General features: G+C 46.6%; 1 long non-coding RNA gene across 1 annotated transcript in view; it reads right to left on the reverse strand.

Moving 5' to 3' along the window:
* Positions 1-27,991, reverse strand: part of LOC101903820 (uncharacterized) — an 82,930-nt gene extending 54,939 nt beyond the window's left edge. The window contains exon 1 of the long non-coding RNA XR_235738.5: positions 12-27,991. This is a non-coding gene — a long non-coding RNA (uncharacterized lncRNA). The remainder of the gene's footprint in view (positions 1-11) is intronic.

A 27,991-nucleotide genomic window follows, 5' to 3' on the forward strand; every position in this document is an offset into this window, starting at 1 on the left:
CCCAACCTCACCAGACAGGAGCCCAGCAGAAGCTCTTCCTCCTCTCCAGCCTTCCCTGATCACGCCAGCTCCGACAGGAGAAGGAGGCCAGAGACCTGGGTTTGCGCCTGCTCCTGCCTCTCCCCTCCCTGAGCCTCGGTTTTCTCAGCTGTGCTGTGCTTAATTGCTCAGTCGTTTCTGACCCTTTGTGACCCGCCAGGCTCCTCTGCCCATGGGATTCTCCAGGCAAGAACACTGGAATAGATTACCATGCCCTCCTCCAGGGGATCTTCCCAACCCAGGGATTGAACTCAGGTCTCCCACATTGCAGGTGGATTCTTTACCATCTGGAGGTACTAACTCTGGCCTCCTGTAGCTCCTAGGATAGGTGCGCGTGTGTGTGTGCTCATTTGCTTCAGTCATGTCCGACTCTTTTGCGACCCTATGGACTGTAGCCCACCAGGCTCCTCCGTTCATGGGATTCTCCAGGCAAGAATACTGGAGTGGGCTGCCTTGCCCTCCTCCAGGGGATCTTCCCGACCCAGGGATTGAACCAACGTCCCTTATGTCTCCTGCACTGGAAGGCGGGTTCTTTACCAGTAGCACCACCTAGGAAGCCCACCTTTGTTAGGCACTGAGATGTCATGAGATAGAGACTTTGGGACGTGTTAAGAAGGTACCGGGTTGCCTCAGTCACGGTGGTTTGTGCCATGCTTTGTCCTGCATCGCACAGAGGTTTTGTCTCACACTTTGGCCTCAGTGAAGGAGAGTGGCCATCAGAAACAGAGAAGCAGAGTTGAGCCTGGAATCCTGATGCCCAACTCTGTGCTGGCCACCAGAGACACCCAGATGCTCTAAAAAGCTTTTGGCTAGTGAAGGAGACAAAGCCATGAGGATGGCAGTTCAGATGGGTGAGGACTGGGCGGAGAGTGGGGCCCTTGAGCCAGTTTGGGAAGTCAGAGAAGGCTTCCTGGAAGAGGTGACATCTGAATGGAGAAACGGAAGACCAGTGTGAATAGGCCAGAAGGGCCATGAAAGTTGACAGGAAAACTCCGCTGATAGAGGAAATGACCTCAGGGTGGGAGGGACCTTAAGAGTCCATGTGGCTGGGCTGAGATGGCGAAAGGCAGGAAGGCAGAGGAGCCAAATCACACACAAGACTCCAAAGGCGAGAGCAGTCAGAGCCTCAGGCAAGTTTTAAACAGAAAGTCATGTGGTCAGATTAGTCTTTGAGAAAGAGCCCTCTGCCTTAGGGTCAATGGCCACGGTACCAGGGGGCACCCCTTGATGTGACAGGCAACTTGCGGGGGAGGGGGGCAGTAAAAGAGTCAGATACAGCTGAGCGACTAGGCGCACACACACGATGGACATCCCAGAGGCAGCTTCCTGGCTTCATCCACCTCCTGAGCCCTTGAAACTTCACTCCTGAGAGTTTTCCTTCTATTTGCAAATCTCTGAGACGTGTGTGTGTGTGCGTGTGTGTGTGTGTTATGCCTGCCTTCATGAGCCTGTACATGGCTGTGTTGGAGAATACTGTGTGTGTTTGTCTTTCAGTGTTTGGGGCTCTTCTGTGTACCCCTTTACGGTACACTCTACTTGACGTTCAAACGTGGGGGTTACATTGGTCCACCTGGGGTGGCCGGTCAGGATCCATGCCGCAGCAGGAGGTGCGCAGGCGAGAGTCCGCTGTGGGTTCATTATCTCTCCCGCAGGCACCCAGGCAAACTTATTAAAATGCTCATCTCACCCCAGCAGCCCCCGCTCGCCTTCATTTCTGGGACGGCCCGCCCGTCTCTCCGCGTGTGGCCTGGGAGCAGGGCCCCGCGGCTGGTTCAGGGCCTGCAGTCGGCTCGCCTCTCACTAGCTGGTGACCTTAGGCGCGCAGGTTAACCACTCGGTACTCAGTTTACTCAGCTATCAAATGGGTTGATGGTCAAGCCCATGACACGGGTTATCGGCCCACATGCACAGCACATCCGCTCTATTCCAAGCCCGAACATGTCAGGATTTTACTCATTCATGGAGTCCATCAGCATGGCTTGGCCTCTGCCTGCCAAAGCCTACTCTTTCTCCAGCCATTCATCATTCAACTACCCCATGAGGCCAACATTCTGTGAGTCATGAACAAGCTGAGGGTCACTCCCCTCCAAACTCCAGGTGTGCAGAGATGCCGAAAGGGAGCAGGGAATGCTTGTGCCATGAAGGCGGAAAGCGTGGGGGTGCTGTGGGGAGTCGGGATCAGGGAAGCCTTCCTGTAGGAGGTGTTATCTAAGCCATAACCCAAAAGGTAAGGAGGCATCCGCTGGGTGAAGGGAGGAAGGAGAAAGGGCCAAGCAGAGGGCACAGGTGATAAAGGGAGAAGCTTAGCTGCGGAAACTGATGGAGGATGGACCCGGGGTGGGGGGGTGGGGTGCTGAGGAGAGAGGACACTGGGAAGGCTGACCAGACTCCGGGCACAGATACCCTGCTGATGCTGGTGGGTTTCCATGAAGGAGATGGGGACTGGCACCCTCAGAGGGGCAGAAAAGTCCAGTCGATACACAGAGGAGGATGAATGGGAGGGGACTAAACCAGATTCGGGAAGACAGAGTGTTTCCTGTGGGCCAGGCACTGTCCTCAGGTCCTTACCTGACTGTTACATTTCCTTCTCCCCAGAAGGAATGGAAGAGGAACTCTCGTTATCCCCACTTTCCAGATGAAGAAGCTGAGGCCCAGGGTCACACAGCAGTCAGGAGGCAGGCTGCGGGGAGAGGACCACCTGGCCTGAATGAAAAAGAGCATGCCAGGGCTTTGGAGACAGGCTGCTTGGAACCAGGGTTCCACCCCTCGAGGCCAGGGGTAGGGTCCCAAGAGCCCTGGCTCCAGAGCTGCAGGTCCTGGGAAGGCTTTTCTGTTCTGCTCATTCAACTCCGTAAGTTGAGACAACTGATACCTCCTCTCGACCTCCTCAGCTGCAAAGTGGGCATGATGAGACCCTTGAGGATGAGCCAGAGGAGTAGGCACCCGTGAAGGTCCCCCTCCCATCCCTGCTTCAGGGCACCAACCCAAACATCAGGCACTGACAGTGGATAGAAACCCCTGCCCTGCCCTGTTGATCCCTCATAGGCTCACTTCACTGCCCTCATGACTCGTGCTTAGGAGTCTCACTTTTGTGTGTACCGAGAAGACACGTACAGGATGCTGTCTGTCATGACAGGAAGGAGCCTCTCCTTGAGACCCAAGAGGAATGGCTCGCTCAGCCTCACTCAGGAATAGGGTCCTCTGGACAAAGGCCAGTGAGGTGTGGGTGCTCCTTTCCCTCTTTGCTTTGGCTGCCGGGAAGCTCAGAGCCATGGATAAATTTGATCATCCAGCCCGTCTGTTTTCTAGTGCTCTCTGAGAGGGCACGGTGTGGAGGGCCTTTCCACAAATGCAGGTGACTCACGGGCACACACTTAGGAGAACAAACGTTCCCTTGGGTATATCCTATGTTGCTACATGTATTTACTCCCAGCTCCAATTCCCTCACTCTTTTTCTCCCCCAAATAAGAATACACACAGAGCACTTGACATTCTGTCCTTCAGAGATAATGTTCATGTGAACATTATGGTGAACGATCCTCCAGATGGGCATGAAATGAAAGTGTAATTTTACAAAAATGGGGTTACCTAATTGACTCCACTATATGTCATGGATATAGCTTTTCATGTCGATGACAATAAATCCACATGACATATGGATTATCATAATTTATTTAGCCGGATCCCTATTTCTGTACATTTAGGTTATTTCTCATGTTGGCAATTACAAGGCAAGCTGCCATGGAATTCCTGGTGCAATTATTTTTCCCATTTCTGCAATATTCTTCTGATGAAAAATTCTCAGAAATGATCTCCTACTTTTGTTTTTAATCTGACAGTATTCTTTGCATTTATTGGTAAATCTTTTGGGGAACAAAAAGAAAAAAATACTCGTAACATAAAATAAATGATGGCATATTTATCCATTTATCGAAAACAATGGAATATTATTTAGCCATGAAAAGGAATGGGCACTGACACAGCCACAACGCGAGGGAACCTTGTGAACGTTTCACCAAGTGAAAGAAGCTTGTCCCCAAAAACCATGTCCCGTATGATTCCATTGACACAAAATGCCCACAGGAGGAAAATCTATAAAGACAACATAGGTTAGTGGTTGCTTGGGCTGGGAGGGATGGTGGGTTGGAGGGTGACAGCTAAAGGGTAATGGGCTTTCTTTAGAGAAGATGAAAATATTCAAAAATTAACAGGGTGATGTTTGCACAACTTGGTGAACACCATTCAATTGTACCATTGAATTATACAGTTTAATTGGGTAGATTGTGTGGTGTATATCTCAATAAAGCTGTTACAAGAACTAAAATAAAATACACGAAATGACTGTGAACAGACCCTTTAGGGCCTGAGGGGAAGCAAAAATTCAGCTGGAGGACGGGGGACAAACAGATGCCATCATGGGGCTCCTTGTCCTGGGGAAGAAACCAGGAGGCATGTCCTGGCCCCCAGACCTAAGACAGAGATGCCTGTGCACTCAGTCACTAAGTCGTGTCTGACTCTGTGACCCCTGGTCGGTAGCCCTCGAGGCTCCTCTGTCCACGGGATTATCCCAGCAAGTACACTGAAGTGGGTTGCCATTTCCTCCTCCAGGGGATCTTCCCAACCCAGGGATCAGGCCTGCGTCTCTTGCTTGTCAGGCAGATTCTTTACCATCTGAGCCACCAAGGAAGCCAACACAGAGATAGTGATGGCAGAAGACTCCCTCTGAGTTTTAGGGGGACACAGGAGACATTCCCAGGCCTACAGGGCACCCCCCAGTCCTACCTGTGTCCCCAACCCCATGTCCCCAAGCAGCTGGCTCCCAGCAGCTACAGAGGCCAGGAAGGCAGGCCGAGACCCCTCAGGTGCCCACATCACCGATGATAGACGGCTCGAAGCACTCTGATTACAACCACTTTTTCCCAGCAAACCTATTCCCCTGAAATGTGCTAATAAAAGCCAAGAAGCGAGAAACTGAAAAGAGGAAGAGAGAAAGAGCCATCAGATCTCCAAAAGCCGGGAAGGGAGGCAGGAGGCATTGGACCAGTTAGCACCCATTTCTCATTCCCACTTTATTGGGCTGGATCTTTGGGATCATCTGGGGGGCAAGTCCCCCCAGTCGACTGCAAGTAAAGCCAATAATCTCACCACAGCTCCACGACAGTATCAGCCTCCAAATCCCTGGCAGATAAACGGGCCACCGGGATTCTGCCATCTCTACTCCAGCAGCCAGGGCCGGGGGGAGGGCAGGTGGCCTCCACAAACTACCAGGGGGACCCCAACATCCAAAAGCGTCCCTCCTCCCCGCTACCTTCAGAAAGGCCTCCTCCACCTACCAGCCCATCCACTGGGTGGCACACAGCCTTAGAGCCAGAAAGGGGAAGTGAAAGCGGCTCCGTCATGTCCGACTCTTTGCAACCCCACGGACTACGCAGTCCATGGAGTTCTCCAGGCCAGGATACTGGAGTGGGTAGCCGTTCCCTTCTCCAGAGGAACTTCCCAACTCAGGGATCGAACCCAGGTCTCCTGCATTGCAGGTGGATTCTTTACCAGATGAGTCACAAGGGAAGCCCAAGAATACTGGAGTGGGTAGCCTTTCCCTTCTCCAGCAGATCTTCCCAACCCAGGGATCGAACCCAGGTCTCCCGCATTGCAGGCGGACTCTTTACCAGCTGAGCCACCAGGGAAGCCCCCTGGAGTCAGGCTAGGGCTTAAATCCCATTTCCCAGTTTCAGGACCCTGAGCGAATGACTCTCTCTGAGCCTCAGTTTCCTCATCCACAGCACGGACAGTGAGGGCCACAGTCCACCTTCCACTCATCTCCTTGGGTTGTGAGTCACCGGACGAGATAAAAGGAATGAAGGCCTCAGCTCTTGAATGCCAGCCTGACTGCCCCAGGATCCCTGTGGGCACATAGTAACCACAGAGTCCCAAGTCCCCTCTCAAAAGAGGAATGGCTTTGGATACGGGGTGGGGCCCAGGAACCTGTATCTGGGAGAGCCACGCGGCCCTCCTGATGGGCGGGGAGGCAGGAGAGCCTCTGCCATACAAACTGACACGGTGTGGCCTCTCTGTGAAAAGAGGGGGTCCGACGGTGAACCCCAGGGGGGCAGCTCTCACCCTGCTCTGAGCCTCAGTTTCCTCACCTGTAAAATGGAAATCCACCTACCTGTCAGGATGTAAAGTATTCAGCATATAATGAAAGTGAAAGTGAAGTCACTCAGTCGTGTCCGACTCTTTGGGACCCCATGGACTGTAGCCTATCAGGCGCCTCCATCCATGGGATTTTCCAGGCAAGAGTGCTGGAGTGGATTGCCATTTCCTTCTCCAGGGGATCTTGCCGACCCAGGAATCGAACCCAGGTCTCCCGCATTGCAGGCAGACGCTTTTACTGTCTGAGCCACCAGGGAAGACTGAGTAATGAGTCCTCAGTAAATGGTACCTGCTATTTTATTATTTATCATTGAATACTATTATCAACCATTCAGATAACTTAGAACCTAAAAGTCATCATTTGTTTTTAATTTTCTACTTACTTATCTATCTATCTATAGCTGTCCTGGTCTCGCTGCTGCGCTGGCTTTTCTCCAGCTGTGGCGAGCGGGGGCTGCTCTACTTGCGGTGCATGGGCTTCTCGCTTGTTGAGCGCGGCCTCTAGGGCGCATGGGCTCAGCAGCTGTGGCACATGGGCTTAGGTGCTTCACGGCATGTTGGATCTTTCTGAACCCAGGGATGGAACCCGTGTCTCCTACACTGGCAGGCAGATTCTTTACCACTGAGCCACCAGGAAGCTCCTAAAGGCCATCATTTTTTAATATTATTTGCCTAAAATTTTTTTCCATTTTTTTTATTCTTTCATTCAAGAAATGCAGGCTTTCTCAGTAATGCACGTTCAGTGTAAAAATTCAAGACATCTAAAAGTGTTAAATCCCACTACTTATAGTTTGGAACATAGTTTTCCAGATACTTCTCTGTAAGCCAGGGTAAACATACAGCTGGCATTGCACACACAGAAACGGCTTCATATAATACACCGCACGTTGCGCTTTCTTCCCCTTTCACGGCAGGACACTGATTTATTGAATTGAAGGCTAAAAAGTGTGCCATTCCATGAGTATGCCGCGATTTATTTCACTGGGCCTTTTTTATGAGCATTTAGGTGGTTTCTGATTTTCCACCCTTACAAACACACCTGCAGTGCCTGTCTTTGGGTATTCCTCCTTCAGGCATCGGGTAAGCGATGCTAGGCAGTCACCGCAAACGTGGTGCCAAAGACCTAAAATACACTTGTCACATTTCAACCTCATCGCATCTCTGCCAGACCGAACAGAGGAGAAGACTGAGACGGAACTCGAGGTCCCTGCGCTGCTCACACTGCCTGCCATCGATTGGCAGGACTGAGGTGGGGCCTGTGGTAGGCTGATCGCAATGCTGGCCCCAAGCTCTGCTGCCTCCCTGGGTCCCTCCCCTTTTGCTCCCATGCTGACTCTAGGCGTGGCCATGTCATTTACTTAAGCCAACGAGACAAAAGCAAACCAGATGCAAGCTGAATCCCGCATGGTTCTGCTTCCTCGCTCAAACTCCTGTTCTGCCATGAGAACAAGCCTGGACTAGTCCACCAGGGAATGAGCAAATGCATGAAGTATCACACCCAAAGTCATTCTAGACCAGCCAGCCTCCAGCCCATCTGCCAGTTGACCCAAGATATATGAACAAGCCCTGCCAAGATCCCGCAATCCAGCCCAGACCAGCAGAATAGCATAGGTGACCTACAGAGTCTTGAAAAGCAATGAAGAGCTCTTATTTTAAGACCTACATTTTGGTATGATTTGTTATGCAGCAATAGCTAACTGATACAGAGATACAGAGCCAAACTCGGAACTATCGTACCCACTGTCTCCAAGACCCCACTGCCTTTGTTAGGAGTCAAAGCCCGATATATCATCTATATGCAACAGACACTGTACTGATGGGTCTGGAGGTTCAATAAGATATTGCTCTGCCATGGAGGAGCCGACAGTCCAGTGAGCAAGAGCCCCTAAGCAAATGATTACTACTCACAGTTAGGAACACGGGGCTCAGAGGGGGCTTAGGACTGGTTATGGTCACACAGCACTTTAGTGATAAAGAGAAAGCCCAGGCCTCCTGACCCTAAAACAGAGTTCCTGGGGCCCCACAAACCCTTGAGCATCTCCGAATGCCAGTAAAAACTGTGCCTAGATCCCAGCAACCTCAGATAGAGCCTGTTTCCAATTTAGTGAGTCCAGCCAAAGTGCACCAGTTTTCTTCTGAGGACATTAACTGCAAATTTATATCTGAGGCCCAGAATGCAGTTTTTTATGCACCCTTAAATACCAAAACATAATTACCAATGTCAATACATAATGTTTATTTCTTTCAGAACCGACGTTTTAATTTTCCTGAGCAGGCAGGAAAAATGATATGCATAAAAATAATGACAAATATTAAAAGTTCTCCCAAATAAGGCACCAGGATCACCCGCGTAATCCTAAATTTAAATGCATTCATGATCACAGCCATATTAAAGGTCTGATAAGCCAAATTAAGTTCCATGTAAGCATAATTAATCTTCTTTTTCAATGAAGATATTACAAGGGCATTAATTTGAATCCCAAGGCCTTTGAGAAATTGAATTAGATAGATGAATCAAATATTTGACCTTTTGCAGATAATTACTATTTTTAAAAAACTTCACAACGCAAATGAACAGCAAGTAAACCCTGGGTGTCACCCAGCCCGCCAAAATGAAGTTAGTTATAAACATGCAGCTATTGCATTCTATTCACACTCCTCAGCTTTTTTATTTCAAATTTGTAAGCATCAATTCCAGCTGGGGGTCCCAGTGTTTATTAACAAATAATTGGATGGAATTGGCCAGTGCTGATTATATCAAACTTGTGAAGTATCCGGTATCATTCATAGGTCATTAAATTTCAGATCCCAGGCCAGCATTAAATGCGGCTAATGCTTATCCAGATGCATGACTCACCACAGGCAAGGTGATTCGGTCACACCTGAGTCAGGCTCCTGGGTCCCCAAGCAAGATGGAGAGATGAGTCACCATCAGCACCATGGCCTTTCCCCTTAAGCTGCCTGGTGGCCCCCCAGAAAAAGTCAGGGAGCCTAGGACCAAATCGTGGTCCTGCAGCTCATGGACTGAATGACACTGGGCCACCTCTAGCCTCCACGTCCTCAACAGTAAGTACACAGAATCTCACCAACAGTCAGGACCCCTGGGAATACGAAATGTGATGAAAGATTTGGAGTGCTAATGCCTGAGGCACTTTGGAGTCAGTGTTGAAATCCTGGTGTCAATGACCACCCCTATTGGAGATCAGATCTCCTGAGTTTTCCAATCTGCAAAATGGGTCCCCGGCACTATCGAGATATCCTAAGGTTCTCGGGAGGAATGTTAGGCACTGTGCAGAAAGTGCTCCCTGAGGGTTGATTCCGAATGCCGAGCTGCTCCTGCATACTCCCAGAGACCAGCCATGTGCCTCAGCCTGCTCCCCAGGCCCAGAGCACACTGCGTCTCTGGGCACGGAGATCCACTGCTTGTCCCGAGTCTCACACGCTCCTTCCTGAAGACGGATCCTACAGCTTCCGGCGCTGATCCCTCCGCAGAAAGAAAGCCAAACATGCCCTGCTGCTGAGCTGACCTGTGAGCCATCCTGAGCGCTTCAAGTGGAGACTTCATTTAACCCTCTAGCCTTCCTACAAGGAAGGTGTACTGGCACCCCCAACTCACAGATGAGGACACTGAGACCCAGAGAGTTTAAGGCAGTCCCCCAAGTGGCAGCACTAGGACTCACACCAGTGGTCTGGTTCCAGCCTTCACCCTATGAGAGCTGCCATCCAGCCCAGCCACACTGCGTGGTCAACCTGGCTGCCTTTCTTAGTGTCCTGAACACAAAAACAGGAGCTTACTCCTCTCCATAAGCCAAAGCCTTTATGTCCATCAACCCACTCTCATCAATACCCCAGTGTCCTGGCTGGTCAGGCCTGCAGCTGGAGGGGACCATGATCATGTAACACAAAGGAGCTGGCCTGAGAGTCTCCCTGGTACCTGGCATGGCCAACATTGTAGAATGGTGTCTGCCTCAGTTTCTTTCTAAGACTGAGCTTGGCTCCAGCTAGAATGGACAGAAACATCCTGAGTTCAGTCTAACTAGTGCTTCCTTGAGAAAAGCAGATTCATGGCAAGAGATATGGTGTCAGTGGGACAAGGCAGAGTGACCTTCTTTCCCAGGGGGAACTGACGGCTTGATCTTTAGAAAGGACATTTTGAGTGGGCTTTGAAGGATGCATAGGAGTTCGCCAGGTGGAGGGGAGAAAGGGCATTGCTAATGGAGAAAACAGCAAGGCAAAGAGAGGCAGGTGCATAGAACATGGGCTGGAGGTCAAGGCACCGTCCACTGGATTCGGTCATCACTGCTTGTGCGATGTTTCTGGTCCCAGACCCCCCTCAGCCCACAGGTGCTCGGCCTCCCACTTGGGCCCAGAGGGGCTGGCAGGATGCAAAGCTGGGCCAGGCAGAGGGATGAGTTCTTTCTGTAACACTATTTGCCATCATGCTCCAAGCTCTGCAGAGGCATCATTCAAGGGCCGTCCAGGAAAAGAAGATAGTGACATGTCACGATCAGATAAGGAAGCTCCACCAAACCCTTGCCCTTCCCACAGCCTCTCGAGGCCAGGCCAGGGGTCTCGTTCCCAGGAGGTATTTACAGTGTAAGTCACTTAAACGGCAGGAAACATTTCTTCCCATCATCATTATCCTGGAGTTTTCTCTCTCTCTCTGATTAGAGTAGAATTGAATCTGGCGAGGCAAAATTGAATTTGTACAATTTCCCTAATCATACAATCTCCAAACACTGAACGTCGCAGCCCCAATTAGTCTGCCCTGATCTGGAAGTCACGGGGAGACATCCTTATCGACAAAAAGGGGAGTTATCAGTGACTGATCCCAAATAAAAGCCAGGGACTTCCCGGGTACCAGCAGGTAAGCTCCCCTCCAGGCAGGGGATAGGCTGTGGGGAAGTCCACCTGCAGCGGGCAAGGATTTGGGGCAGTTCCTGGGCCTTTCCATCTGGCAGAGGTACTTCCACAGGAGATAATCATTGCAGGTCAAGTAACAACCTCAAGTGCCTGGTGGGCTCCACCACCAAGAACGGAACCCCTATTAAACCTCAGATCGGTCTCATACTTTCCCCAGGTCCTCCTCTGCCCATCACAGTGGTGGCCCTCCTGCAACCTCTTCATGCCTCAGACTCGCTTTCTTGGTGTTTTCATCTGCCCCTACAGTTTGCATTACCCCCTCCACCCCAGACCTCTGTCTTGAGCTCCAAAACCAGGGATGCAGTAACCCTCTGGACATCTGGGGATATCCAAGATGTCTCCAGCTCCACATGGCCCCAGTGAAGTCAGCATCTTCATTTATTGGGAGCTACCGAGAACACCAAGGCCAATCAGGATGAAGGAAAACTCCAGGCCAGGCACCCTTCTGAGTGTCTAAATCCATGCATATTTCATTTAGCTTTGCAACAGCCCTGTAAGGACTGCTGCTAGCCCTGTCTCAGAGATGCAGAAACACTTTGCCTTTCTATATGTGAGATTCTTTGGAAGAATAGAAGCCAGTCTGACTTGTTCCTTGCTGGGAAGCCTCTTAGATGTGTTGCTTTCACCTGCCAGGATTCTTGTGTGTTAGTCACTTTGATCTTTTTCCTTGTAATTCAACACATTATCCAGGTTCCGCCCAAGTGTGGCTCTTCCACTGGCTTAGTCAGGAAGGAGGGGCCCTGCTCTTTCCTCAAGAACCGCCATCATATCACCATTGCTCCATCTTTTCTGAGTTTATACTTTTCTTCTGACTTATTAAGGGAACTGCCTAAGATTGTCCTCCACATCACCGATTTGATTTTCCATCAGGTCTATTCGGCTGTCAATATTTCCTGGGACATTGTAACGATTCTATCGCCTTTTGGGTCCCTTGTAAATCTTTCTCATCTCATCCATCTCTCTTTATATATATTTCATCAAGGTATCTGTTCATCACAGCTTCCCCTCCTTATGACTTTCTGCTCTATTTTCATAAAAACCACCCTCTACTTGCATTCACATGTGGATCCTCACAAGATTCCAAAATTTTCTTCTGGATCAAAAGAAAACACTTTTCAGAGATCCAGTCATCCTCTGAATTTTAAACAATGTTATCATTCAATTATTCAGCAATTTTTTTCCAGAGGTCCCAGACCATTTCTTGAAGAAGAATACATAAAAAAGCACACTCGTATATTCACCAAATATTTCCTATGCGTGTTTCTGTCCCAAGCACTACAAAGAAAGCTCCCTGCTACCCGGTGGTCTAGAGAAACAGGAAATGTGTTTCTCCACAGCCCAGGGGGAAACTCGGCCAGGGCTGAGGACAGAGCTGTCTCCACCACTGCCACAGGCCCAGCAGAGCAACGTGGAAGGGTCGCCGGATCTGCAGGTGCTAATCGTTCAGGAGAGGGAAGGGGTGACCCTTGCTGTCTTTTCTCAGGTCTGGATTTGCACGGCCAGTTCCCAAGAGATCATTTCATCTTCCATGTGGGGCCAGCTTTCTTCCTGAGTCTTCGCTTTCTTTGCCTATTGAAACAGAGGCCAACGGCAGAGGGGGAGCCCAGATCCTACAGTGCAGAGGGGAGCTGAGGCCAACCGGCTCCAAAGTTGAGCACAGTTCAGTCCAGTCGCTCAGTCATGTCCGACTCTTTGTGACTTAATGGACTGCAGCATGCCAGGCTTCTCTGTCCATCACCAACTCCTGGAGCTTGCTCAAACTCATGTCCATCCATGACGGACTCATCACCATGAATCAGTGATGCCATCCAACCATCTCATCCTCTGTTGTCCCCTTCTCCTCCTGCCTTCAATCTTTTGCAGCATCAGGGTCTTTTCCAAGGAGTCTGTTCTTCGCATTCGGTGGCCAAAGTACTGGAGTTTCAGCTTCAACATCAGTCCTTCCAATGAATATTCAGGACTGATTTCCTTTAGGATGGACTGGTTTGATCTCCTTGCAGTCCAAGGGATTCTCAAGAGTTTTCTCCAACACCACAGTTCAAAAGCATCAATTCTTTGGCGCTTAACTTTCTTTATAGTCCAAACTGAGCACAGCAGCAGCTAAGTCGCTTCAGTCGTGTCCGACTCTGTGCGACCCCATAGACGGCAGCCCGCCAGGCTCCCCCATCCCTGGGATCCTCCAGGCAAGAACACTGGAGTGGGTTGCCATTTCCTTCTCCAATGCATGAAAGTGAAAAGTGAAAGTGAAGTCGCTCAGTCGTGTCCGACTCTTAGCGACCCCATGGACTGTAGCCCACCAGGCTCCTCCATCCATGGGATTTTCCAGGCAAGAGTGCTGGAGTGGGGTGCCATTGCCTTCTCCAAACTGAACACGGGAGACACGAAAGCAATAACGGCTAAAAGGCGTGGCTCCTGACAGCCTCTCGGCTCTACCGCCTAAATCAGGCTCCACCCCACCTAAACCACGCCCCCTCCCACCCCGCTGAGATTCGGTGCTTGCCATCTCAAAAAACAAAAGCAGTGGCTTGGGTAAAGCAATCACGAGGAGAGAGAAAGGTTTTGTTACTCACAAGAGAAGTAGTTTGTTGTTTGGTTTTGTTTTCTTTTTTTTAATAGCTGAATTTAGGTTAAAAAACTGCACATCTTTGATGCATACGATCTGGTGAGTTTGGAAGTCTGCATACACCCGTGATACATCACCATAAGGAAGACAGTACATAGACCCTCACCTCCATAAGCCTCCACGCACCCCTTTCTTTCTTTGCCTGTTTCTGTTTTCTGTGGTAAGAACACCTGAAAGGACATCTAGCCTCGTCAGCGTTGAAGTGCGCACTGTAGTACTGTTTACGCAGGTACTATGTCACACAGGAGATTTCCAGAGTTTATTCATCCCGCATAGCTGAGACTTCAGTTCAGTCGTTCAGTCGTGTCTGACTCTTTGCGACCCCATGAACCGCAGCTCGCCAGGCCTCCCTGTCCATCACCAACTCCCGGAGTTTACCCAGACTCACGTCCATCGAGTCAGTGATGCCGTCCAGCCGTCTCATCCTCTGTCGTCCCCTTCTCCTTCTGCCCCCAATCCCTCCCAGCATCAGTCTTTTCCAATGAGTCAGCTCTTCGCGTGAGGTGGCCGAAGTATTGGAGTTCATACCAATGGAATAATATATCCCCCTTTTCGCCCTCCTCCCCGACCCTTGGTAACCACGCCTCTATTCTCTGCTTCTGTGAGCTTGACCATTTTAAATACCTCACATACATGGAATCAAGCAGTATTTATTCCTCTGTGACTGGCTTATCTCACCGAGCAAGGTGTCCTCGAGCTTCATCCACATTGAAAATGGCAGAATTTCCTTCTATTTTTAAGGCTGGATAATATTTCACTTTATGTATAGGCCACATTTTTTTTTTTCCTATTTATCTGTCAGTGGACATTTGGGTTATTTCCACATGTTGGCTATTGTGAATAATGCTGCAAGGTACATGGGGGTGCAGATAAAGAGATTAAGTGTTTCTTAATCTTCCCACATCAATGGGAAGGTCCTGTGGGAGAAATGACAAGGGAAGAAGCTCCTTACAAGCTTCACAGGAAAGAGTGGTGCTCTCCTTGCTATTAAGGAACAGGTATAATTCAGTAGGAGAAAAGAAACGGAAAAAAGGATAGGAGAACATGTTGCTTAGTCACTAAGTCATGTCTGACTCTTTTGCGACCCCGTGGACTATGCCCACAAGCTCCTCTGTCCGTGGGATTTCCCAGTCAAGAATACTGGAGTGGGTTGCCATTTCCTTCTCCAGGGCATCTTCCCAACCCAGGGATTGAACCTGTGGTTCCTGCTGCGTCTCCTGCATTGTAGGCAGATTTTTTAACCGCTGAGCTATCAGGGAAGCCAGAATGTGTGAATCAAGCAAATACACACGTGCATGTTTGATTATTTCAGAGATGCACCAGTTCTGTGCCTCTTAGCACATCTACTGAGTAAGCTATATAGCACTGAAACCATGGTGTCTGAGTCAAGTACAACCCTGGGGCCGCTTAACCTGGGAACTTGTCAAAAATGCAAATTCTCAGGCCCGGTCACAGACCTACTAAATCAGAATCTGGAATTTAACAAGATCCCCGGGTGAGTTCTTAGTACATTAAATATTGAAAAGCCCCTATTTAAAAGGAAAATAGCACTGATTTTAAGAAGAGTAGGAAAAAGAAAAGGGCAAGTGAAGTGAACAGATAATTATGGATAAGGGTTGGGTCCAGATCTGGATATATGAGAGCTCGTATTATTCACTACCTTTGCATTTATTTGAAAATGTTTGGCATTAAAAACAACAACAACAGCACATTGATGGAGTGACAAAGGAAACTGTGGTCAGAGAAAACAGCGGCTTCAAGAGAGAAGCTCCAGGGGGCCACGTCACAAATGCAAACAGTTGCGCCGGCCGAGGCACTGAAGCCCCCCAGGTGACATGTCAAAGGGCTGCACCTGGATGCCGAGGGTAGCTGTGGCCTCAAAGAACAGAGCACCGAGGCCACGCGCGATGAATGAGAAAGACAGACACGGACGCTTCCTGGCGAGGTTCTGGTGCTCCTCGGGCGTGGAGAACATTTCAAAGGCTTCAGAGAGCAAACGCGCGGAACCCACTGATGTCCACGGCCCACTGGATGCCGCAGGCATAGACCCGGCCTCTGCGTGAGCTTCCTGTGGCTGTGGTGACAAACCGCCGTGGTGGCGTAAGCCTGCACGGGTGCGCTGTCTTACAGGCTGAAGGTCAGAAGTCTGAAATCAGTGTCACAGGGTGGAAATCAGGGTGCCTGAGCTTGCTCCTTCCCTCTTTCCTCATCGTGCCCATCCCAGCTTCTAGAGCTGCACTGCCCACATGCCCTGGCTCAGGGCTCCGTCCTGCATCTTCAAAGCCAGCAGGTAGCATCTTGCTTCAGTGGCCACATTGCCGTTTCCCTCTGGAAGTAAATCTCCCTCTGCCTCCTTCTCATCAGCACACTTGTGGTTACATTGAAGGCCCCACTAGATAATCTAGGACGATACCAATACCACTGATCACGCCTGCAATGTCCGTTTTGTCTTACAAGGTAACGATCGTGGGGCCCATGGTAATCTGCATACTGGGGGGAGGAGGGCATTACTCAGTCTGTCACACCTTTCAGGTCCCAAGGAAAAGTGTTTTTCTCCAAGGTTCTATACAAACTGTCAAATAGGGGGAGGGCAAAATAAAGATATTTTTATGATTCCCAAGAAGTCAGAATTCTGCCCCAAAATTAAAAACATGTATATTAACATGCTTCTACTCAGAATAATATTTTTCAAAGTGTTTCCATAGCAGAAAGACAAGCAACCCAATTAAAAAGTGCACAAAAGACTTGATACTACCACAAAGAAGATACACGCTGACCAATAGACAGATGGGGAGGCTCAGCATCACGAGTCATTGCATGCTTAGTCACTTAGGTCGTGTCTGACTCTCTACAGCCCTGTGGACCATAGCCCACCAGGCTCCTCTGTCCGTGGGGTTCTCCAGGCAAGAATACTGGAGTGGGTTGCCTTGCCCTCATCCAGGGGATCTTCTCAACCCAGAGCTAACATCAAAAACCAGAAAAGAGCAAGTGTTAGCAAGGATAGAAGATGCGGAGAAGTCAGAATCTTCCTACATTGCTGGTGGGAAGGTAGCCCAGGGCCGCCACTATGGAAAACAGTTTGGAGTTTATCAGCAAGTTAAAGATAGAATTAGCTGCTGCTGCTAAGTCGATTCAGTTGTGTCCAACTCTGTGCGACCCCAGAGACGGCAGCCCATCAGGCTCCCCCGCCCCTGGGATTCTTCAGGCAAGAACACTGGAGTGGGTTGCCATTTCCTTCTCCAATGCATGAAAGTGAAAAGTGAGAGTGAAGTCACTCAGCCGTGTCCGACTCTTAGCGACCCCATGGACAGCAGCATGCCAGGCTTCCCTGTCCATCACCAACTCCCGGAGCTCATTCAAACTCATGTCCGTTGAGTTGGTGATGCCATCCAACCATCTCATACAAGCCAGCTGCCCATCAGTTTTTGAGTAAACAAAATGCAGTCTCTCCATACATTAGAAGATCAATCAGGATATTCTGCCCTGCCTGCTGCTGACCCTGGAGTATCGCTCTAGGACATTGCTTCAGACCTGCAGACTTTTAATTGGAATACTTGAAACGCCATCATTCTCGAAGATGAAGAACTAACTGTGTAAAACCAGTTTGAGACCACAGCAGCCAACAAACAAAAACAAAAATACAAACCCAGTCATCAGCAGACAGGATTACCACCTCAACCAGCCTTGCCCATCAGAGGGAAAACAAACAAACAAAAACTCAGCATAAATCTTACCCTATACGAAGCTTACACAAACCACTGGGCCAAACTTAGGAGGGCAGAAACCAAAAGGAAGAAATAATTCAGCCTTGAAGCCTAGGAAAAGGAGACCTCAAATACAATGATTTTTAAAAATAATAAATAATGAAAAGGCAAAGAAATACTACACAAATGAAGGAACAAACTAGAAACACAGAAGTCCAAATAAATGAAGAGGAAATAGGCAAACTACCTGAAAAAGAATTCAGAATAATATAGTAAAGATGATCAAAAAATTGAAAACAGAATGGAGAAAATGCAAGAATCAGTTAACAAAGACCTAGAAGAATTAAAGAATAAACATACAGAGGTAAACAACACAATTACCAAAATTAAAAAACTCTAGAAGGAATCAATAGCAGAATATCTAAAGCAGAACAATGAATCAGTGATCTGGAAGATCAAGTGGTGGAAATAACTTCTGAAGAGCAGAATAAAGTAAAGAGAATGAAAAGAACTGAGGATAGTCTCAGAGACCTCTGGGACACTATCAAACAACACCAACATTCAAATTATAGGGGCCCCAGAAGAAGAGAAAAGAAAGGGTATGAGAAATTTTTTGACGAGATTAGAGTTGAAAATTTCCCAAACGTGGAAAAGGAAACAGTCAATCAAGTCCAAGAGGCACAAAGAGTCCCATACAGGATAAACCCAAGGAGAAACATGCCAAGACACATACTAATCAAACTAACAAAGACTAAACACAAAGAAAGAATATTAAAAGCAGCAAGGGAGAAGCAACAAGTAACATACAAGGGAAACCCCGTATGCTTAACAACTAACCTTTTAGTGGAAACTCTGCAGGCCAGAAGGGAATGGCAGGATGTATTTAACTGAAAGGTGAAAATCTACAACCAAGATTACTGTACTCAGCAAGGATCTCATTCAAAACTGATGGAGATATAAAAAGCTTTTCAGACAAGCAAAAGTTAAGAGAATTCAGTGCCACCAAACCAGCTTTACAACAAATGTTAAAATTATATAGTCAAGAAATATGATTCTTTTTGATATTTGGCAAAACTAATACAATTATGTAAAGTTTAAAAATAAAATAAAATTTAAAAAAAAAAAAGATCCACAAAATCAACCCCAAACAATTAAGAAAATGCCAATAGGAACATATATATCAATAATTACTTTAAATTTAAATGGATTAAACGCTCCAGCCAAAAGACACAGACTGGCTGAATGGATACAAAAACAAGACCCACATTTAAGGTGTCTACAAGAAACCCACTTCAGACCTACAGACACATATAGACTGAAAGTGAGAGGATGGAAAATGTATTCCATGCACATGGGAAGAAAAGAAAGCTGGATCAATCCTCGTATCAGACAAAAGAGACCCTAAAATAAAGAGGATTACAGGAGATAAGGAAGGATGCTACATAATGATCAAGGATCAACCCAAGAGGAAGACATAACAACTGTAAATATCTACGCACCCAACATTGGAGCACCTCAATGCGTAAGACAAACACTAACAGACACAAAAGGAGAAACTGACAGCAACACAATACTAGTGGGAGGCTTCAACACCCACTCACACCAGTGGAAAGTTCATCAAAGCAGAAAATTAATAAGGAAACACAAGTCTTAAATGCTCCATTAGATGACATGGATCTCACTGATATCCTCAGGACGTTCCATCCAAATGCAGAAGAATTACCTTCTTCTCAAGTGCACATGGAACATTCTCCAGGATGGAGCATATCTTGGGTCACAAATCAAACCTCAGTACATTTAAGAAAATTGAAATCATACCAAGCATCTTCTCTGACCTCAACACTATGAGACTAGATATCAACTACCAAAAAAAAAAAAAAAACTGTAAGGAACACAAACATGTGGAAATGAAACAACACGTTTCTAAATAACCAGCAGGTGACTGGAGAAATCAAAGGGAAATAAAAAGATTTCCAGAAACAAATGACGATGAAAACACGACAACTCAAAACCTATGGGATGCAGCAAAAGCAGTTCTAAGAGGAAACTTTATAGCAATACAATCCTACCTCAGGAAACAAGGAGAACATCGAATGGACAACCTAACTCTACACCTAAAACAAGTGGAAAAAGAAGAAAAAAAAAATTAGTAGAAGGAAAGAAATGATAAAGACCCAAGCATAAATAAATGAAAGAAACAATAGAAATGATTAATAAAACTAAAAGCTGGTTCTTTGAGAAGATAAACAAAATTGGCAAGCCTTTAGCCAGACTCATCAAGAAAAAGAGAAGACTCAAATCAACAAAATTAGAAATGAAAAAGGAGAAGTTACAACAGACAACACAGAAATACAAAGATTGTAAGAGACTATTATGAACAACTATATGGCAATAAAATGGATAACCTGGAAGAAATGGACAGATTCTTAGGAAAGTTCAATCTTCCACGACTGAACCAGGAAGAAATAGAGATTATGGACAATCCAATTAAGCACTGAAATTGAAGCTGTGATCAAAAATCTCCCAAAAAGCAAAAGCTCAGGACCAGATGGCTTCACAGGAGAATTCTATCAAACATTTAGAGAAGAGCTAATGCCTATCCTTCTAAAACTCTTTCAAACAATAGCAGAAGAAGGAACACTTCCAAACTCATTCTATGAGGCCACCATCATGCTAATACCAAACCAGACAAAGACAATACAAGAAAAGAAAACTACAGGCCAATATCACTGATGAACATAGATGCAAAATTCCTCAACAGAATTTTAGCAAACACAATTCAGCAACACATCAAAAAGTGCGTACACCATGATCAAAGTGGGTTTGTTCCAGATATGCAAGGATTCCTTAATATATGCAAATCAAACAATGTGATACAGCATATTAACAAATTGAAAGACAAAAACCATATGATAATCTCAATAGATGCCAAAAAAAGCCTTTGACAAAATTCAGCACCCATTTATGATTAAAATTCTTCAAATAAATGGGCATAAAAGGAACCTACCTCAACATAGTAAAAGCCATATACAATAAGCCTACAGCAAACATTACTCGCAATGGTGAAAAGCTGAAAGCATTCCCCTAAGATCAGGAACAAGAAAGGGGTGTCCACTTTCCCCACTATTATTCAACATAGTTCTGGAAGTCCTAGCTACAGCAATCAAAGAAGAAAAAGAAATAAAAGGAATCCAGGTTGGAAAAGAAGAAGTAAAGCTCTCACTGTTTGCAGATGACATGATACCATAAATAGAAAACCTTAAAGATAGAATCAGAAAATTACTAAAGCTAATCAGTGAATTTAGCAAAGTTGCAGGATACAAAATCAATACTCAGAAATCACTTGCACTTCTGTATACCAACAATGAAAAATCAGAAAGAGAAATTAAGGAATCAATCCCAGTCACCATTGCAACTAAAAGAATTAAACATCTAGGAATAAACTTACCTAAGGAGACAAAAGAACTGTACACAGAAAATTATAAGACAGTGATGAAAGAAATCAAAGATGACATGGAGAAATATTCCATGTTCCTGAGTAGGAAGAATCAATATTGTGAAAATGACTATACTACCAAATGCAATCTACAGATTCAATGTGATCCCTATCAAATTACCAATGGCATTTTTCACAAAACTAAAACAAAAAATTTCAAAATTCATATGCAAACACAGAAGACCCCGCATAGCCAAAGCAGTCTTGAGAATGAAGAATGGAACTGGAGGAATCAAACTTCCTGACTTCAGATTATACTACAAAGCTACAGTCATCAAGACAATATGGTACTGGCAGAAAAACAGAAATATAGACCAACGGAACAAGATAGAAAGCCCAGAAATAAACACATGCACCCATGGGGACCTTATTTTTTACAAAGGAGGCAAGAATATACAATGGGGCAAAGACAGCCTCTTTAATAAACGGTGCTGGGAAAACTGGACAGCTATGTGTAAAAGAATGAAATTAGAACACCTCCTAACACCTACACAAAGATACACTCAAAACGGACTGAAGGCCTAAAGGTAAGACCAGAAACTATAAAACTCTTAGAGAAAATCACAGGCAGACAGTCGATGACGTAAGTCAAAGCAAGATCCTCTATGACCCACCTCCTAGAGTAATGGAAATAAAAACAAAAGTAAACAAGTGGGACCTGATTAAGCTTAAAAGCTTTTGCACAGCAAAGGAAACTCTAAGCAAGGTGAAAAGACAACCCTCAGAATGGGAGAAAATAGTAGCAAATGAAACAACTGACAAAGGATTTATTTCCAAAATATACAAGCAGCTCATACAACTCAATGCCAGAAAAACCAACAACCCAATCAAAAAATGGGAAAAAGACCTAAACAGACATTTCTCCAAAGAAGACATACAGATGGCTAACAAACACATGAAAAGACGCTCAACATCACTCAGTATTAGAGAAATGCAAATCAAAACCACAATGAGATACCATCTCACACTGGTCATAATGGCCATCAGGAAAAAGTCTACAAACAATAAGTGCTGGAGAGGGTGTGGGGAAAAGGGAACACTGTTGCACTGTTGGTGGGAGTGTAAATTGATACAGCCACTGTGGAAGACGATATGGAGATTCCTTAAACAACTAGGAATAAAACCACCATAGGACCCAGCAATCCCACTCCTGGGCATACACCCTGAGGAAAGCAAAATTTAAAAAGAGACATGTATCCCATTGTTCATTGAAGCACTATTTACAATAGCTAGAACATGGAAGCAACCTGATGTCCATTGACAGACGAATGGATAAAGAAGTGGTGGGACACATACACAGTGGAATATTACTCAGCCATAAAAAGGAAGGCATTTGAGTCAGTTCTGATGAGGTGGATGAACCCAGAACCTATTATACAGAGTGAAGTCAGTCAGAAAGAGAAAGATAAATATTGTATTCTAAAGCACATACACAGAATCTAGAAAAATGGTACCGAAGAATTATTCACAGGGCAGCAATGGAGAAACAGACATAGAGAACAGACGTATGGACACGGGGAGAGGGGAGGAGAGGGTGAGATGCAGGGAAAGAGTAGCATGGAAACTTACGTTACCATGCGTAAGATAGACAGCCAACAGGAATTTGCTGTATGGCTCAGGAAACCCAAACAGGGGCTCTGTATCAACCTAGAGGGGTGGGAAGGGGAGGGATATGGGAGGGAGTTTCAAAAGAGAGGGGATATATGTATACCTATGGCTGATTCAGGTTGAGGTTTGACAGAAAACAATAAAATTCTGTAAGGCAATTATCCTTCAATAAAAAGATAAATTAAAAAAAAAAGAATATCATCAGTCACAAACAAGGAAAGAAAGTGTAACACGCTACAAAATGGATGAAACTCGAAAACATCAGATTAAATGAAAGAAGCCAGGTGCTAAAAAGCCACATATCATATGAGTCCATTTACTTAAATACACACAATAGACCAATCCACAAAGGGAGAAAGATTAGTAGTTGCCAGGGGCTGGTGGGAGGGAGACATGAGGAGTAATTGCTTACTGGGTACTGCCGCTAAGCCACTTCAGTCGTGTCTGACTCTGTGCGACCCCATAGACGGCAGCCCACCAGGCTCCCCCATCCCTGGGATTCTCCAGGCAAGAACACTGGAGTGGGTTGTCATTTCCTTCTCCAATGCATGAAAGTGAAAAGTGAAAGTGAAGTCGCTCAGTCGTGTCCGACTCTTTGTGACCCCATGGACTGCAGCCTACTGGGCTCCTCCATCCCTGGGATTTTCCAGGCAAGAGTACTGGAGTGGGGTGCCGTTACTGGGTACAGGGTTTCCTTTTTTTGAAGCAATGAAAGAGTTCTAGATGGTGGTATTGGATGTGTGGTGGTGGTGGTTTAGTCGCTCAGCTGTGTCTGGCACTTACGAACCCATGGACTGTAGCCCACCAGGCGCCTCTGTCCATGGGATTCCCCAGGCAAGAATATTGGAATGTGTTGCCATTTCCTTCTCCAGGGGATCTTTTCAACCCAGGGATCGAACCCACGTCTCCTGTATTGCAGACAGATTCTTTACCACTGAGCCACCAGGGATTTTGTGAATGTACTTAGTTGCACACTTTAAAATCATTAAAACAGTGGGGGCACAGTTTTTGAGTCTCTAGCCTACTGTGTTCCCCCTTTGCCTGGTAAAGAAACAAAGCCATTCTTTCCTCCTCCTCCATAAAAAAATCACTGATACAGTAAATTTTATGTTAAAGAAACTTGTGTGTGTGCTTTAGTCGCTCAGTTATGTCCAACTCTTTGCGACCCCATGGACTGTAGCCTGCCAGGCTTCTCTGTCCATGGAATTCTCCAGGCAAGAGTACTGGAGTGGGTTGCCATTCCCTTCTCCAGAGGGCGTCCAGGCTTCCCTGGTGGCTGAGATGGTAAAGCATCTGCCTGCAATGTGGGAGACCCAGCTTCGATCCCTGGGTCAGGAAGATCCCCTGGAGAAGGAAATGGCAACCCACTCCAGCAATCTTGCCTGGAAAATTCCATGGATGGAAGAGCCTGGTGGGCTACAGTCCATGGGGTCACAAAGAGTCGGACACAATGGAGTGACTTCACTTCACTTCTTCTCCAGAGGAACTTCCCAAGCCAAGGATCAAACCCTGGTCTCCTGCATCGCAGGCAGGTTCTTTACCGTTTGAGCTACAGTTGTTGACACTTAGGGAAGAGAAAAAGAGTCAATATGGAAAACGGTAGCTAAGGATAAGTTAGAATTGAGAAAAATACAAACCAAATTACAGGAAATTCCACCGGCCCCAGTGTTTAGAACATTCCCTTTGAGCAGCAAAGTTTTCAAGACATAGGATTCCATTATCTTCCCTGCAGATCTAATCACATCATTTAGTTCTTCAGCAAATAGTTCCATAGTCCAAAGTGCATACGTGGTATTTTATTGGGTTTAAAGTTTTAGAAAACCTATAGAGAAATCTTGAAAGACCAATACGTTAACAGAGAGAATGGAAATGTTATGAAGCTTGACCAGGTAAGAAAAATTACTTAACAAGAATTGAGAGGAGCACAGCTGTCACAGAAGAAAGAATAAGACCACGACAAAAGAAAGGAATGATTTCTCTATTTTTCACACCAGAGATCAATACTCATGGTTCAAAAGGAATAAATCAAGAAATAGAGACTTAGTATAGTATTAAAAGTTACACAGGCAATCAGTAGAAGAACTCAGAACAATACCATGACTATAATACGAAACTCACTAAAGGAAAGGAGCAATGGAAGATAGCAAATTCTGGTCAGTTTCTCCTTTTTCTCGGTGGAGAGGAAATAGATGGTGACCAAAGGACATAAGTCAAGAAACAGAATTAAAATACTTAAAACTTCAGTTGTTGGTAGATGTCTGTTTTTGTCTGGTTTCAGACACGTCCTTTACTTGGTGATTACCCACTTGTGTGGATAAGGCAGGGTTATCTATCTTTTTGGCCATGGGGGTGGTCCCCTGACTTAGCCTAGCCAATCAGAAACTCCCCTGGGACTTTTTGGCCCGGCATCCCTGGGGAAGACACCGACTCTCAGCTGGGCTTGTCCGGTTGTGGGAATGTGAATCTGGGCCTGTCTGCATCCGTCTTCTTGCTCCTTGGCATGCGTCCCCATAAGGCTGAAGTAAACCAGGGCAAACAACGTTAGTGAGTCCCTAGATGTGCTGAAGCTTATGCTGCCTTCAGACTTCTGTTATCCTACCCAGTGAATTCTCCTTTCACTTAAAAATAAAGTGCCCTGGGCAGCCACTGGGCTTGTGTGCTGTGCTGATGGGTGGTGCTGACGCCGGGAATCTCCCAGGAGAAAATGGTGTCCATCAGCATCGAAACGGAGTTAGATCCACCATCCAGATGACTACACGAGGCTTTCAGCATGGGGCACAGATGGCGGTTCAACGGCCAGAGCACCACGCTGTGAGGTAATAATCGTCCACACCCTGCCATCCGGGAGCCACGCAACTCGGGTGCGACTCTCAACCACCCTGACCTCAGTTTCCCTGGCACCCCAAAGAGAAGAATGCCCAAGGGGCGGCCAAGACGGTGGCGTAACTGATGAAAAGGTGCCTGACAAACCACACCCGGCTTTCCTTTCTACGATGACTGGTTTGGTCCCTGGGTTGGTTGGTTGAACTGTAAACTGGTTTTGTTCTCTGACCACAGTCTGAAACCTGAATTCTAGCCCAACCACCCTACAAAGGTTAGGTTGTATTCCCAGGTGGTGAGGGTGAGAAAGCATGAAGGATTCACTGTGTCCCCTTCCAGCTCCTGGGGAGAAAATCTACCCCAGCAATCACTGGGCAACTCCACCGAAGGTGTCATCGTGATCTAAGCCTGCCTCTCCTTCCTCTTTCTTCAAGGTACGGCTCCCTTCTGGCTGGTTCTTCTTTTAACTCTACTCTTTTATAAAAAAAAATTTTTTTATTTTATTTTATAAACACCATCTTCATTGAGTGACAAAGGGGACTTTTTAGGATGTGAAAAAACTACAAGTGTTAGTCGCTCTCACTCTTTGTGACTCCATAGACTGTAGCCTGCCAGGCTCCTCTGTCCTGGGAATTCTCCAGGCAAGAATACTGGAGTAAGTTAGCCATTCCCTTCTCCAGGTTCTTCCCGACCCAGGGATCGAACCTGGGTCTCCTGCCTTTCAGGCAGATTCTTTACTGTCTGGGCCCTTTTTAGGCTAGCAGGATATAAATTCAGGTGACCTGTGCCTCTGGAGACAGTAAGGAAACCCCTGCAGGAGGGCCTGCAATGGCTTTTCCCTGAGATGGTGTCATTTACAAACCATGCAATGTAGGTTTCCTTTTGTCAACTTCTGTGTTTTTTTCTTATTTTAAGAGTAATACTGTTTACTGTAATTTTTTATGGTAAGTAATAGAAGTAATATTGTTTATCACAGAAAACATTGAAAGATAAAGAAGGGAATAAAAGTCACCCAAAATCCCACAATCCAGATATAAACCCTGTTAACATTTCAGATTTTCTTCCACGCTGTTTTAATAACACTCCCGAAATCATGTCATATATTGTACCCTGCTTTTTCCATTCAATATTATATGATGAGTCTATCCTCATTTCATTAAAAATTATTAAAAAAAATTTTTTTGACCAGCATAATACTCCAGGGTACCACAATCTGTTTATTATTGGATATTTTAGATCTTCTAGCTTTTCATCACTCAGCCTAACATTTTTTATAATCTCTTCATTTGTGTGTGTTGTCATAACTGACGGGTTTAGACCTGCAGCTCTCCTGGTTCCTGGGACTACGTCCAGGACGCTACGTATAGGATCCTGAGGACTGTCTCTACCACCCACACACCCAACAGGCCCTCTTCCCCAAAGGGAGTGTTATTTCTCGGGCCTCCTCCCCTTCCTTGCTCCTGATCCTCCCCAGGGCCATGGCAGAGTTCCCTGACTGATCTCCCATGTTTGGGTCTCTGGAAGCAGAGATTCTCAGCCACGTTCTTCTAGAAGACTCCAGGCTCCTTGTGAGTAAGTCCCCCACCTCAGCCCCCAACCCCAGAAGGTGAATATGCAGTTTTCGAAACTCCCCAAAACAAACGGCTGCTTTGTACCCTCACTCCCAAGCAACAGGTGATTCCCAACCCTGCATCTGCATAACTGAGGTCCCCCATCTGTCCCCTCTGCAGGGGGAAGGGGCTCGAGAGGAGATCTGAGGGGTAGAGAGGACCCACTGGAGAGACCCCGGAGCCGGTGCCATATCCTACAAGCCAGGAGGCGGGTGGCACTGCTCCACATTCCCGACTTCTCTCTCCTCCTGGCACCCCGTTCAGGTGGACTTGCCCACTCCAGCTTGCTATTCCAGGGTCTGGCGGGGTTTGGGGCCTGGGCTCCGGCTGCAGCCCTGCCGCCTACGTGCTGTGTCAGTGCATGACCTCCACTCACGATCTAGCTACTCTCAGAGGCCATGCCCTTTCTCCCCTGGGCCCATCTCACGCCCCTTCTTTTTTAAAAATATTTTTTAATTAATTTATTTTAATTGGAGGCTAATTACTTACAATATGTAGTGGTTTTTGCCATACATTGACATGAATCAGCCATGGGTGTACATGTGTTCCCCATCCTGAACCTCCCTCCCACCTGGCACATATACACAATGGAGTATTACTCAGCCATTAAAAAGAATGGATTTGAATCAGTTCTAATGAGGTGGATGAAACTGGAGCCTATTATACAGAGTGAAGTAAGCCAGAAAGAAAAACACCAATACAGTATATTAATGCATATATATGGAATTTAGAAAGATGGTAACGATGACCCTACATGCAAGACAGCAAAAAAGACACAGACGTAAAGAACAGACTTTCGGACTCTATGGGAGAACGCAAGGGTGGGATGATTTGAGAGAATAGCATTGAAACACGTATATTATCATATGTGAAACAGATCACCAGTCCAGGTTCAATGCATGAGACAGGGCGCTCAGGGCTGGTGCACTGCGATGACTCCCCTTCTTTCCTACACAGCCCCTCCTAAAAACCGAGGACTCATTTCAGAAGTCCCCTCCTCCCTCCTCTGTGAACCCCA

This window comes from Bos taurus, chromosome 8, assembly GCF_002263795.3.
Source record: "Bos taurus isolate L1 Dominette 01449 registration number 42190680 breed Hereford chromosome 8, ARS-UCD2.0, whole genome shotgun sequence".
Classification (NCBI taxonomy): domain Eukaryota; kingdom Metazoa; phylum Chordata; class Mammalia; order Artiodactyla; family Bovidae; genus Bos; species Bos taurus.